Source organism: Myxine glutinosa, chromosome 2 (assembly GCF_964187855.1).
Source record: "Myxine glutinosa chromosome 2, kmMyxGlut1.1, whole genome shotgun sequence".
Classification (NCBI taxonomy): domain Eukaryota; kingdom Metazoa; phylum Chordata; class Myxini; order Myxiniformes; family Myxinidae; genus Myxine; species Myxine glutinosa.
In genome coordinates this window covers 270,398,823-270,413,189 of record NC_136262.1, presented here as the reverse complement: position 1 = coordinate 270,413,189, position 14,367 = coordinate 270,398,823, and the positions used below count along the sequence as shown (strand labels likewise).

Genomic DNA, 14,367 nt, shown 5'->3' with positions numbered 1-14,367 from the left:
CAAGTGTCGCTCTGGGTGATTTCTAGTTTACTCTGTTTACCTGTCTGGTGGTCAAACAAAATCGAAAATCATTCCAAACTGGAAACCTACTGTTTGGATGTCATAAAGGACACAAATAACTCGTGTAACGTGGTAAATAGGGTGGTGTATAAGACATCTGCAGTTGTAAATTTCTGGAATTGTTTTTTTTAATGAACTTCTGGAATTTTGTTTTTTAAATGAACTTCTGGAATTGTTTTTTTTAATGAACTTCTGGAATTGTGTTTTTTTAATGACCTTCTGGAATTTTTTTAAAATAAACTTCTGGAATTGTGTTTTTTTTAATGAACTTCTGGAATTTTATTTTTAAAATAAACTTCTGGAATTGTTTTTTTTAAATAAACTTCTGGAATTTTGTTTTTTTCATAAACTTCTGGAATTTTGTTTTTTTGATAAACTTCTGGAATTGTTTTTTAAATAAACATTTGGAATTGTGTTTTTAAAATAAACTTCTGGAATTGTGTTTTTAAAATAAACTTCTGGAATTGTGTTTTTTAAATGAACTTCTGGAATTTTTTTTTTTTTTTAATGAACTTCTGGAATTTTGTTTTTTTGATAAACTTCTGGAATTGTATTTTTTTTAATGAACTTCTGGAATTGTGTTTTTTTTTAATAAACTTCTGGAATTGTGTTTTTTAATGAACATCTGGAATTTTGTTTTTCTTATAAACTTCTGGAATTGTATTTTTTAAATAAACTTCTGGAATTGTGTTTTTTTAATAAACCTCTGGATTTTTTATTTATTTATATAAACATCTGGAATTGTGTTTTTTTTAATAAACTTCTGGAATTGTGTTTTTTCAATGAACCTCTGTAATTGTGTTTTTTAAATGAACTTCTGGAATTGTGGTTTTTTAATGAACTTCTGGTACTGTGGGTTTTTTTTAATGATCTTCTGGAATTTTGTTTTTTTGATAAACTTCTGGAATTGTTTTTTTAAATAAACTCCTGGAATTGTTTTTTTATAAACTTCTGGAATTGTGTTTTTTAATGAACATCTGGAATTTTGTTTTTTTTATAAACTTCTGGAATTATTAAATAAACTTCTGGAATTGTGTTTTTAAAATAAACTTCTGGAATTGTGTTTTTTTAAATAAACCTCTGGAATTTTTTATAAAATATAAACATCTGGAATTGTGTTTTTTAAATAAACTTCTGGAATTGTGTTTTTTTAATGAACTTCTGGAATTGTTTTTTAAATAAACTTCTGGAATTGTGTTTTTAATGAACTTCTGGATTTTTAAAAATAAACTTCTGGAATTGTGTTTTTTAATGAACATCTGGAATTTTGTATTTTTATAAACTTCTGGAATTGTATTTTTTAAATAAACTTCTGGAATTTTGTTTTTTTAATGAACTTCTGGAGTTTTATTTTTTAAATAAACTTCTGGAATTGTTTTTTAAAAATAAATATATGGAATTGTTTTTAAAAAATAAATTTCTGGAATTGTGTTTTTAAAAAAAGAAACTTCTGGAATTTTGTTTTTTAAAATAAACTTCTGGAATTGTGTTTTTTAAATAAACTTCTGGAATTGTGTTTTTTAATGAACTTCTGTAATTGTGTTTTTTCAATGAACTTCTGGAATTGTGATTTTTTAAATGAACTTCTGGAATTGTTTTTTTAATGAACTTCTGGAATTGTGTTTTTTTAATGAACTTCTGGAATTGTTTTTTTAATGAACTTCTGGAATTGTGTTTTTTTTAATGAACTTCTGGAATTGTGTTTTTTAAATGAACTTCTGGAATTGTTTTTTTAATGAACTTCTGGAATTGTGTTTTTTTATAAAGGTCTGGAATTGTTGTTTTTTTATAAACTTCTGGAATTCTATTTTTTAAATAAACTGCTGGAAGTTTTTTTTTTTTTTTTTAAATAAACTTCTGGAATTTTGTTTTTTTAATGTGACCTTTAAAATCATTATTTTATTTCAATGTAATTACATACTTGAACACTGCAGGGTGAGGTGTTATGTGAGCTCAAGTTAAAGATTGTTTCGTTCCTCCTTGCAGCAATTTCCTGCTGTGTCTTGTTTCGCTTCGACAAACTCGTGCATGACAATATATATAATATCCGCCGTATGGCTCTGTTTTTGTTTTTGAATCTATTTATGGCTGCGCGTGTCATCCAGTGAAGGTAATATTTATTACGGAATATAATTGACTTTTACAGTCGGTGCACTTGCGGGCATTGTGTCTATCCTGCTGTGCTTTAATATCTCCAGTAACCTTGACTCGAACCTGGATATCTTGAAGGGGAACCCAAATGCCAAAGGGTATTTTTTTTTTTTTGCCAATCAAAGTGTCGAAAATAGCCCGAGAATGTCGATTTTCGATTTCACCAGTCACGTCACATCGTGATTTCACCTCGATCCAAATGGCCACTTCCATAGAGAAACATTGTATTCCGAGCTCGGATTCCGATACCGATTCCTCCATCATTCGCAGCTCTGAAGGTTCTCAGTATGTTGAAACGGATCAGTGGGAGTGTGAAGAAGCTATTGGAGACAAGATAGAAACACTTTCGCAGGAATGTGTGCAAAAGTCATACCTCTAACCTGGGAATCAAGGTATATGGATATGTTGCTCGATTGTATTTTCTGCATCACATGTGGAGATATAATCTTCATGCATTGCAGTTGAATATTTCCTTTCTATGTATGTCTGCACATCAACGTAATGAACACACATACACAAACACACACATACTCACACACGTACACAAACAAACAAACACACACATACACAAACAAACAAACAAACACACACATACTCACACACACACGTACACAAACAAACACACACATACTCACACATACACACACACACACATATATATATATATATATATATATATATATATATATATATATATATATATATATATCTATCTATCTATCTATCTATCTATCTATCTATCTATCTATCTATCTATCTATATATATATATATATATATATATAGATATATATATATAGATATATATATATATATATATACATATATAGATATATATATATATATATATATACATATATATATATATATATACATATATATATATATATATATATTTATATATATTTATATATATATTTATTTATATATTTATATATATATTTATATATTTATATTTATATATATATATATATATATATATATATATATATATATATATATATATATATATATATTGTTACTGATCGCGGATTAAGATGTTAGTTACCGAGCGGTTTGGTATTGCCGCGACCGTTACAGGATCCCTGACTCACCCGATTCACCCAGAACTTTGGCCGTATCGCACCACAGCTGCTCAATGAGGGAAAAGACAAAAACGACGCAATGCAAGAGGAAAAGGAATAAAGCGAGAAGACGTACAGACGAGTAATGGGGTTTATTATTTACACACACAAGCAAAAAGAAAGCAGTCACGTTTATTTACAAGCACATAAGACGCAGGTGACACAGGGAAAATACTAGCTTATCTACAGACTTAATTAAATACCCAGGGACAGAACAAACAAAACAAACTCACGTATACAAGAAGGATGGAATGGAATGAATGTTGGAAGGAGGAATGGGAAGGTTCAGCTGGGGCAGATGGTTCGGGCTTGATCCCGCACGGGACGTCGGCTGGACCTCGACGGCCACCGATGCCACCGCTATCTGGTCCCCGTGGGGTAATGGGTTGAAGCTGCTTGGTGGAGTCAACGCTGCTTGTCTGGCTCAGCTCAGGGCACGTCTGCCGTCTCTGGCGCAACTGCTGGTAATGGCCCTTGGCACCTTCTCTCTCTTGGCCCTGGTGTCTCCTCACCATTGACAACTCAACGCAACCACTGACCACTCGACGCCACCACTTCTCACCACCGACTTCTTACCACCGCAACCAACGCAACCACTGACCCTCCTCTGACGACCAACTCCTCTGGCAACCGACTCAGACCAACTCAAAGTGCATCTCCTCTGGGAACACCCCCGCCGTGGGTTATATAGGCCCCGCCCCTCAACCTTTGCGAACCTCCCCCAACCGTTCTCTCCCCGCCCTCTCAAGCCAAACCCCTTGTTCATGGTTGGTCGAGTGGGGCCGGCTCACTCCTCCCCCGTCTGACGAGGTGGGGACCCGCCTTCCTTCCCCCAACCCTGCCTCGTGGTCAATGGCGGATGAAGGGAAAACCGCCCAACATGCAGTTGGTAATGCGAATTGCAATTGACGGAAAGGGGGGAATGGAAGCGTTGGGAGTGGGAATGAAGGGAATCTATCTCTTTCACTGGTGCAATGGAGTATTTCAATTAATGGGAGACACAGCCTTACTCTAAAAACACATAATAAGGATATAACTGTCAACAAAGATATATCGTGTCCTGCATGTATGTTTTATGGACTAACTACGGGAACGCCCTTTGACCTTTATACAACCACAAACGGAGGGAGGAGGGGTGATATTTTACAACAACCTTTTACAACAACATTTTACCACAACAATAAATAAAAAATACATTCTCATATCCACAACACTGCACCCTCCTCCTCTTAGGCACGTCCCGGGCCTACAACTTTTATTTTTAGTGTGACACGTAGGTGTAGTTCCCTCTACTTTTAACCTGACCCTGAGTGCGACAGTTTTAAAACATAAATAAATGTGTCCCGCTGCTCCATTGCACCCTGCCTAACAGACTTACGCCCACAGTTAACCGAATTGCGGAATGGTCTTCAAACTATACACTGACGGTGGGGAGCATTATTTACAATTGACGCTACTTTTATTTACAAAACTAACCCAGGACCTGTGATTGTTCTTTCTGGGGGGGAGACAGTCTGCTCTGCATCGACGCACCATGAAAGCACCCAAAAACACACCAATACATTCTCAAGCACCAATCAGTGCAGTCACCACTGTTCATGAATGTTCAACAATAAAAAATAACCAAACAACCCCTAACCCTGCAGGTGATCTCTTGCTCTTCGGCTCCCTCTGCCGGTGATTATTATTTGTTCTTCCAGATGTTGTCATTATTTTGCTTTGCTTACTGGCGGCCTATTTGTATTAAAACGTGTGCCCAATGTGTCCTTTTTATTTGCTTTATTTATGGCCCACAGGGCCGACTACGTGTGGTTCACCTGTGGGGCATCGGTGCCCTGTGGCCAAGGTCCGCCAGCAAGATTTCGGGCCCTCATGGCCGGTTCCAGCAGAGGGGCCATGCCCCAACCCATGGGGTCCATAAGTGGTGCTCGGCCACAGACATGTGGTCCATAATGTGGTGCATCGATGCAGACAGCTGGTTCTGGGAATTTCGGGCGCACAATGGCCGACCCACGCACGCTCCCCTCGGCACCCAATGGCGCACAGGTCATGTGGGAGACAAAAGGGGAAAGACAATTGAGCGAGGGGTAAGGTCACAAGGGTACACATCAATAAGGCAATGCAAGGCGAAATGCGTACGGAGGGCGAAGTGAGAAAGCTCGTCCCTACCGTACGTCACCCCCCTGTCACCTACCCTACCCTTGCCCTTACCCCATATGTACAAAAATCTACACATTTACAAATTCGTCACTACTGTCACGTCTTCCCCATATTTCCCCTATACCAAATTCGTCTCCACAATCCCTCTACTTCAAAATTTGCCATCACCAAATTCATCATCAATCCTCATAAGGAGGCAGAGATGGAACATCAAAGCACAATGTCACACCCACGTCATGATGCGTCTCACAATCCAAACATTTGCACAGTAAAAAATAATTAAACATGGCATGGTGCGGAGTACCTGTCACCTCAGGTGAGTGGATGCAGATGGTGCGAGGAGACTTCATCCTAACTACTTTCTAAATGACATTAACACACTTTACACTACCCGGGGTCTTTCCCTGCCAATCCATTGGCCACTTACACTATGGGTTCTAAAAACCAATTCCCATTGACCAAACTGTGGTGCTTCTCAATTTGGGGTCTCACTCCCCCGATTCATCTCCCGGTGCCTCGCACAATTTCTGGGCTGCGACGTGTAGCTCTCCCAGCAGGTCTACCCACCTGCACACCTCCACCACTGCAGTTGCCACCCGAGCTTACCTAGCTCCTCACCCTAACCTAACTAACTGGGGCAGGCCCTCTCCTGGCTCTGTCACCCCCTGGTGCCCTCTGGCACTGGGCTACCCGGGTCCGTCCTCCGGATCCTCGGGCCCCATCCACAACTACCGGCTCCCAGAGCCCACCTGCGGCCTCACCTGGCCGACATCCTCACAGTGGTGGAGTGCCCAAACCAACTACACACACTAACAGGCTACACGCCCAGCCATTTCCACAACACTAATGCACCCATCCAAATACCATTCTTTCACCTCGCACCACAGATGCCAATATCCAACCACAATTTACCTGTACCCTCTACCTAACACTTACACTACCCGCCCCGGGTATCCGTGATGGGGGTCCATCCTTCCCCCATTCACACCTTCGCACCATCCACTCCACTCCACAATTTCCACCATACTCACTCCACGACCATCCATTCCCATACTCCATACCATCTATTCCATACACCTGTCCTCCATTCACCTGTCGTTGCACACCTGTGCAATCATACCTGGTGCCACCTGCACCCTCCTCCGCTTCCTGGACCAGGTGGTCAACACAACACACATCACCATCACTCACTCATACACTGCTCCACACACCTGTTCAGTTGCACACCTGTGCAATCACACCTGTTCAATTCTCAAACACACGGCATCATCTCAGCTAACTACTCCCTTCTGAAACTTGCGCTTCCCAGTCGTCCCTTTAAACTATTGCGCTCCCACGTCATTATCATCCACACTAAACTACCTGCGTCCCCACTACAGGTATCAGTCACTAACTAATCTTAACGTTACCTAATGTCATCTTCGCTAGATCCCTATCAATATCCTAACCCACCCGGGCTAGTTTTCACTGCCATACACCCCATAATCTATTGCGCATTTGCCCCACCCGTGAGGGATGGTGGATTTGCCATCCCACCACATCGGGGGTCTCTCACTATCAATTTTGCTCGTCCAAATCCAACAAATCAAAAATTTTCCATTTACTGCCAATTCTACCCACTATTATAAATTTCGTATCAAATCACGATCACTATCACTATCACCCGTCTACTTATTAGGTCCTCTCGGTGCGCCAATTCACATCTACAGCCCGGCTTCGTACAGCCGAGCCATGAACGCGGGTTCTTTTGTGCCAGCGGCTGGATACGTCCCGCATTCGTGGCAGGGACGGGGGCTTACCCGGGCCGAGATCCCACGCACCACCCCGGCGTGGAGCCATCCAATGTCCCGATCTCGACCTGCCGGCACGTCTCAACAAAATGTGGTCGCCATGACGACCCTTCCTATCGGGCTGCCCGCTCCGCCTAGTGGAGCCCGGACGCGGCCGTTCCAAGCGAGGCACAGCGTGGATCGCGTACGGCGGTTCTTTCGAAACCGCCGTGGTTCGGATCCCCGCTGGTCCTCGCGGCACGCGAAGCTGCCCGACGCGCACCGAGGGCCCGATTCGGCTATAAGTCGTCCTAACCGCTAAACCGGTTACCGTCGATGCTTCACCTGGACGCTTACATGCATACGCTACCCCTTTCTTGCTCATACATGCAGCCGTTTCCATGCTCCTCGTCGTACCTCTTCTTACACACCTCGGTACACTCATTCCGCTCACCGACTTGGTCACACACCTGACCACCGAACACCTTGGCACACATTCGTCGCTCGCACACCTCACCAACACACCTCTTCGCGCCCCTTTCTCAGTCACCTCCTTTGTGACAATCACAGGTGTGCTCTCACCCGCACACCCAACCACGTGCCTCACTACCAATTCCAGCGTGCATTCCCACTCACGCTCTACCATTCCAGGTGTGCATCCTTCCATTCCAGGTGTACATCCTCGCTCACCTGCCACAACCAACTCACGCTCCGTGTCACTCTCACTACTCTCACCTCCACTCTCGGTCGCGCACTCACCCTTACTCTCGACAGCGCACTCTTTCCTCATGCACCTGTCCGTTACACACCTTTCTCGCGCACACTCTTCCGCACATTGTCCCGTTACACCCTCTGTAACACTCACCACACCGCGCTTCCCTGTGCTCCCTCGCACACGCGCTACGACCGACTCACTCCTGACGGCACACTCACTCCTCGGCGTGCACTTTTTCCTCACACACCCCATGGTCGGACATTCTCGCACACCTCTTTTGCGCACACCAGACCTGTCGCACACTTCACCAATGGCCTTTCACGAACACCCGGATCCAAACCAATCCCCAAGCCGACTGAAGCTTTCCTCACATCATATACATTGCCACTCACCTCCGTACCTCGTCTCCGCACCTCCTTTGCCACCTGCAAACTCTTTATTTGGTTAGTGAGCATCACATTATGAGTTGAGCACCGACCTTGCACATATTCCATCACCTCCTCCTGGATTTCTCTTTTAGTTTCTGTTCGTCCCTTCTTAATTTCACTCACCTCTTCTTCCACTTCCTCTAATTTTTGTTTAACCTCTTTTATTTCTCGGTGCGTCTCCTCAAGTTCGTCCTCTAAGGCTACCGTGACCGTCTCTATGTGCATCCTCACCTGCCGGTCCTTTGTCTCCATTATCTCTGTCACCTCCTCCACCCTCATTGTCAGTTCCTCACGTACCATCTGACATTGCCTCTGTGTCGCTATCAAGTCATTTTTAATTTCTTTTTGTGTCGCCTTTAACCCTCCGAGTACTGCAGTGTTCTTTTGAACCTGCTCCACTAGTTCTTTTTGTCCCTCCGTCAGCTGTTCCACCTCCTCCGTCAGATCTTCTATTCCCCCTTGTAACTTTGCCGTATTATTTCTCACCTCTTTCTCCATACGCTTCTCACCTCGCTTTACCTCCTCGCGTAGCCCCGAGACCTCCTCACTTACCCCTCGTCGTATTTCCTCCATCTCTTTTGTAGATGCCACCCTCATCTGTCCCAATTCATCCCTCTGAGCATCCAGTTTGGTTTCTACCCCGATTTTCACCTCCTCTATCTGCTCTCCCATTTGTTTGATTTCCCTGGCAGATTGTTCCCCTATTTCCCGCAATTTGTTCTCCATCCTATTTTCTAACCCCATTAACCCATTTTTCACCTCTTTTATCCCGTTGTCTATCCCCTCAAAATTATTGTCTAACTTCTAACACCCCTCGCTTCGTCCCTCATTACCCCCATTTGGTTTCCCATTACCCCCATTTGGTTTCCCATTCGCTCACTATCAGCCCTCATTCCCACAATTTGGTTTCCCAACTGCTCACCCTGAGCATCCATTTTTGCCATCATTTGAATCATAAAGACTCGCATGTACTCTGGCATCTCTGGCTCGGCTGCCGCGACCATGGGCGTGGCTAAATTTGGTGCCGCTGTAACCACGTGCGCGAGAGCGCCATTTTGTGCACCTGATACCCCCTCAACCACACCTTCTTTACTCTCCTCCACCCTTTCCTCCACATACATTTCCCCGAGGTCCTGGGTCGATTCTACCCCGTCTATCTCTCCCACCGGCATCCCGTCGCCTTGACCAGCCATGGCGCGATTTCAAAATTCGGGTTTTTCTTTAAAAAAAAAACAAATTTCGGCAGCTGGTAATTTTGACCAAAAAATGTTTTTTTTTCCTCTATTCGTTTTAAAAATTTGGTTCGGGCCTCGAATCCCACTCCTGACACCAATTGTTACTGATCGCGGATTAAGATGTTAGTTACCGAGCGGTTTGGTATTGCCGCGACCGTTACAGGATCCCTGACTCACCCGATTCACCCAGAACTTTGGCCGTATCGCACCACAGCTGCTCAATGAGGGAAAAGACAAAAACGACGCAATGCAAGAGGAAAAGGAATAAAGCGAGAAGACGTACAGACGAGTAATGGGGTTTATTATTTACACACACAAGCAAAAAGAAAGCAGTCACGTTTATTTACAAGCACATAAGACGCAGGTGACACAGGGAAAATACTAGCTTATCTACAGACTTAATTAAATACCCAGGGACAGAACAAACAAAACAAACTCACGTATACAAGAAGGATGGAATGGAATGAATGTTGGAAGGAGGAATGGGAAGGTTCAGCTGGGGCAGATGGTTCGGGCTTGATCCCGCACGGGATGTCGGCTGGACCTCGACGGCCACCGATGCCACCGCTATCTGGTCCCCGCGGGGTAATGGGTTGAAGCTGCTTGGTGGAGTCAACGCTGCTTGTCTGGCTCAGCTCAGGGCACGTCTGCCGTCTCTGGCGCAACTGCTGGTAATGGCCCTTGGCACCTTCTCTCTCTTGGCCCTGGTGTCTCCTCACCATTGACAACTCAACGCAACCACTGACCACTCGACGCCACCACTTCTCACCACCGACTTCTTACCACCGCAACCAACGCAACCACTGACCCTCCTCTGACGACCAACTCCTCTGGCAACCGACTCAGACCAACTCAAAGTGCATCTCCTCTGGGAACACCCCCGCCGTGGGTTATATAGGCCCCGCCCCTCAACCTTTGCGAACCTCCCCCAACCGTTCTCTCCCCGCCCTCTCAAGCCAAACCCCTTGTTCATGGTTGGTCGAGTGGGGCCGGCTCACTCCTCCCCCCTCTGACGAGGTGGGGACCCGCCTTCCTTCCCCCAACCCTGCCTCGTGGTCAATGGCGGATGAAGGGAAAACCGCCCAACATGCAGTTGGTAATGCGAATTGCAATTGACGGAAAGGGGGGAATGGAAGCGTTGGGAGTGGGAATGAAGGGAATCTATCTCTTTCACTGGTGCAATGGAGTATTTCAATTAATGGGAGACACAGCCTTACTCTAAAAACACATAATAAGGATATAACTGTCAACAAAGATATATCGTGTCCTGCATGTATGTTTTATGGACTAACTACGGGAACGCCCTTTGACCTTTATACAACCACAAACGGAGGGAGGAGGGGTGATATTTTACAACAACCTTTTACAACAACATTTTACCACAACAATAAATAAAAAATACATTCTCATATCCACAACACTATATATATATATATATATATATATATATATATATATATATATATATATATATATATATATATATATATATATATATATATATACACATATATATATTGTTGCGGAGATGAGGACTGTATATTTTTTGATTGTGTGCTGTACTATTATTATTATTGTTTATTCTGCGCCCCCCTACCTCCGGAGCTGTGTAAAGGTGAAAGGGCATCCCATAATTAGTCCACAAGCATACACATCAGCCAAATAATAGAATACCCCTGTTGATAGTTATCTCTTATTCTGTGTTCTAGGGTAAGGCTATGTCTCCCATTAATTGAAGTACTCCATTGCACCAGTGAAAGAGAATAGACCCCCTTTCATTGCCATCCCCAAAATCCCCATTTCCTTCACATCCCCTTTCGTCATTGCCGAGCCTCAATTGCCCATATTACATCCCCTCTCGTCATTGCTGAGCCCTCGATTCCCAATAACCTCCCCTCCAAAACCACCATTGACCATGTGCTTGAGTCGGAGAAGAAAGGCGTGTCTCCACCTCATCATAGAGGGGAGGAGGGGCGTGCCCGCCCGTCGTCATCCAGGGCGGAGCCCGAGGGTCGCGCGACCAACCAGGGCCGAGGTGAGCACCCCGATGGGCGTGTCCAAAACGCCGGCGGCTTAATCGCTGGAGGCGCTATAAAAGGCGCGCACGGAAGTGAGTCGGTTGCCAGAGGAGTTGGTCTGAGTTGGTTGAGAGCCGGTCGTCAAGTGGAGAGTGGTGAAGAGTCAGTCAGTAGAGTCGGTGGTCAGTTGGTTGCGTTGGTTGCGGTGAGGAGTCGGTGGTGGTGGAGTGAGGGACCAAGAAAGAGTTGAGGGTTTGGACCAACGAGTCAGACAAGTCCTGGGAACGCAGCGGAGGCCGCAGCAGCAAGAACACCCAACAGCCACGTGGGGCCTGAACGGCGGTTTGGAGCAGGGCCGAAAAGGAACGGTGGCTGCTAAACGCGCCGGTTGAGCTGCAGGACCCCCTTGGACCTCCCTCTCCCTCCAGCCATCCACCTCCTGCCTTTCCACCCTTCTTGTGTACGTGAGTTTGTTTTGTTTGTTCTGTCCCTGGGTATTTAATTAAGTCTGTAGGTAAGCTAAAATTTGCACTGTGTCACCTGCGTCTTATGTGTTGTAAATAAACCTTGATTGCTCCTTTTTGCTTGTGTAAATAATAAATCCAATTACTCTTCTGTCCGTCTTCTCGTTTTATTCCTTTTCCTCTTGCATTTCGTCGTTTCAGTCTTTTCCCAGATTGGGCAGCTGCGGTGCGATACGGCCAAAGTTCTGGGTGAATCGGGTGAGTCAGGGATCCTGTAACGGTCGCGGCAATACCACCGCTCGGTAAATAACATCTTAATCCGCGATCAGTAACAATTGGTGTCTGGGAGTGAGATTCGGGGCCCGAACCAAATTTTTAAAACATCAAAAAAAAAAATTTGGTCAAAATTACGAGCTGCCGAAATTTGTTTTTTTTTAAAGAAAAACCCGAATTTTGAAATCGCGCCATGGCTGGTCAAGGTGACGGGATGCCGGTGGGAGAGATAGAGGGGTTAGGAGTAACCCAGGATCAAATGGAGGGGAGCAATGAGGAGGCGGTTGAGGGAGTATCAGGCGCGCAAAATGGCGCCTCGCACATGGCCACGGCGACCGCGCCCGCGACCGTAGCAGCGCCGCTGGTGGATTCGAACCTTTTTATGTTGCAAATGGTGGCCCTTATGGAGAGGCTAGAAGCAAAAATGGGGGTAATGGGAAACCAAATGGGGGTAATGAGGGACGAAGCGAGGGGTACCGGTGAGGGGTTAGACAAGAAATTTGGGAAGTTAGACAATAATTTTGAGGAGTTAGACAAGAAATTTGGGAAGTTAGACAATAATTTTGAGGAGTTAGACAAGAAATTTGGGAAGTTAGACAATAATTTTGAGGGGTTAGACAACGGGATAAAAGAGGTGAGACATGGGTTAACGGGGGTGGAAAATAGAATGGCTGCCCAGGAGAATCAGATAGAGGGGATGAAAAATGGGTTAATGGGGCTAGAAAATAGGATGGAGGACAAATTGCGGGAAATAGGGGAACAATCTGCCAGGGAAATCAAACGAATGGGAAACCAGATAGAGGAGGTGCAAATCGGGTTAGAAAGTAAACTGGATGCTCAGAGGGATGAATTGGGACAGATGAGGGTGGCATCTACAAAAGAGATGGGGGAGATGAAAGAGGAGATACGACGAGGTGTGGGTGAGGAGGTCTCGGGGCTACGCGAGGAGGTAAAGCGAGGTGAGAAGCGTATGGAGAAAGAGGTGAGAAATAATACGGCGAAGTTACAAGGGGGAATAGAAGATCTGACGGAGGAGGTGGAACAGCTGACAGAGGGACAGACGGAGTTAGTGGAGCAGGTTCAAAAGAACACTGCGGTACTAGGAGGGTTAAAGGCGACACAAAAAGAAATTAAAAACGAATTAATAGCGACGCAGAGGCAATGTCAGATGGTATGGGAGGAACTGACAATGAGGGTGGACGAGGTGACAGAGATAATGGAGATAAAGGACCGGCAGGTGAGGATGCACATAGAGACGGTCACGGTAGCCTTAGAGGACGAACTTGAAGAGACGCACCGAGAAATAAAAGAGGTTAAACAAAAATTAGAGGAAGTGGAAGAAGAGGTGAGTGAAATTAAGAAGAGACGGACAGAAACTAAGAGAGAAATCCAGGAGGATGTAATGGAATTGGTACAAGGTCGGTGCTCAACTCATAATGTGATGCTCACTAACCAAATAAAGAGTTTGCAGGTGGCAAAGGAGGTGCGACGACGAGGTACGGAGGTGAGTGGCAATGTATATGATGTGAGGAAAGCTTCAGTCGGCTTGGGGATTGGTTTGGATCCGGGTGTTCGTGAAAGGCCGTTGGTGAAGTGTGCGACAGGTCTGGTGTGCGAAAAAAGAGGTGTGCGAGAATGTCCGACCATGGGGTGTGTGAGGAAAAAGTGCACGCCAAGGAGTGAGTGTGCCGTCAAGAGTGAGTTGGTCGAAGCGCGTGTGCGAGGGGGTACATGGAAGCGCGGTGTGGTGAGTGTTACGGAGGAAGTAACGAGAGAGTGTACACCTGTGGTGAGTGTTACAGAGGAAGTAACGAGAGAGTGTACACCTGTGGTGAGTGTTACAGAGGATGTAACGAGAAAGTGTACGCCTGTGGTGAGTGTTACAGAGGGTGTAACGGGAGAGTGTGCGCAAGAGTGTGCGCGAGAAAGGTGTGTAACGGACAGGTGCATGAGGAAAGAGTGCGCTGTCGA

General features: G+C 44.9%; 1 protein-coding gene across 2 annotated transcripts in view; it reads left to right on the top strand.

The window, feature by feature from the left end:
• The window catches only part of RADX (RPA1 related single stranded DNA binding protein, X-linked), a 106,565-nt gene that overhangs the window by 29,999 nt on the left and 62,199 nt on the right, over positions 1 to 14,367 (top strand). The window lies entirely within an intron of this gene.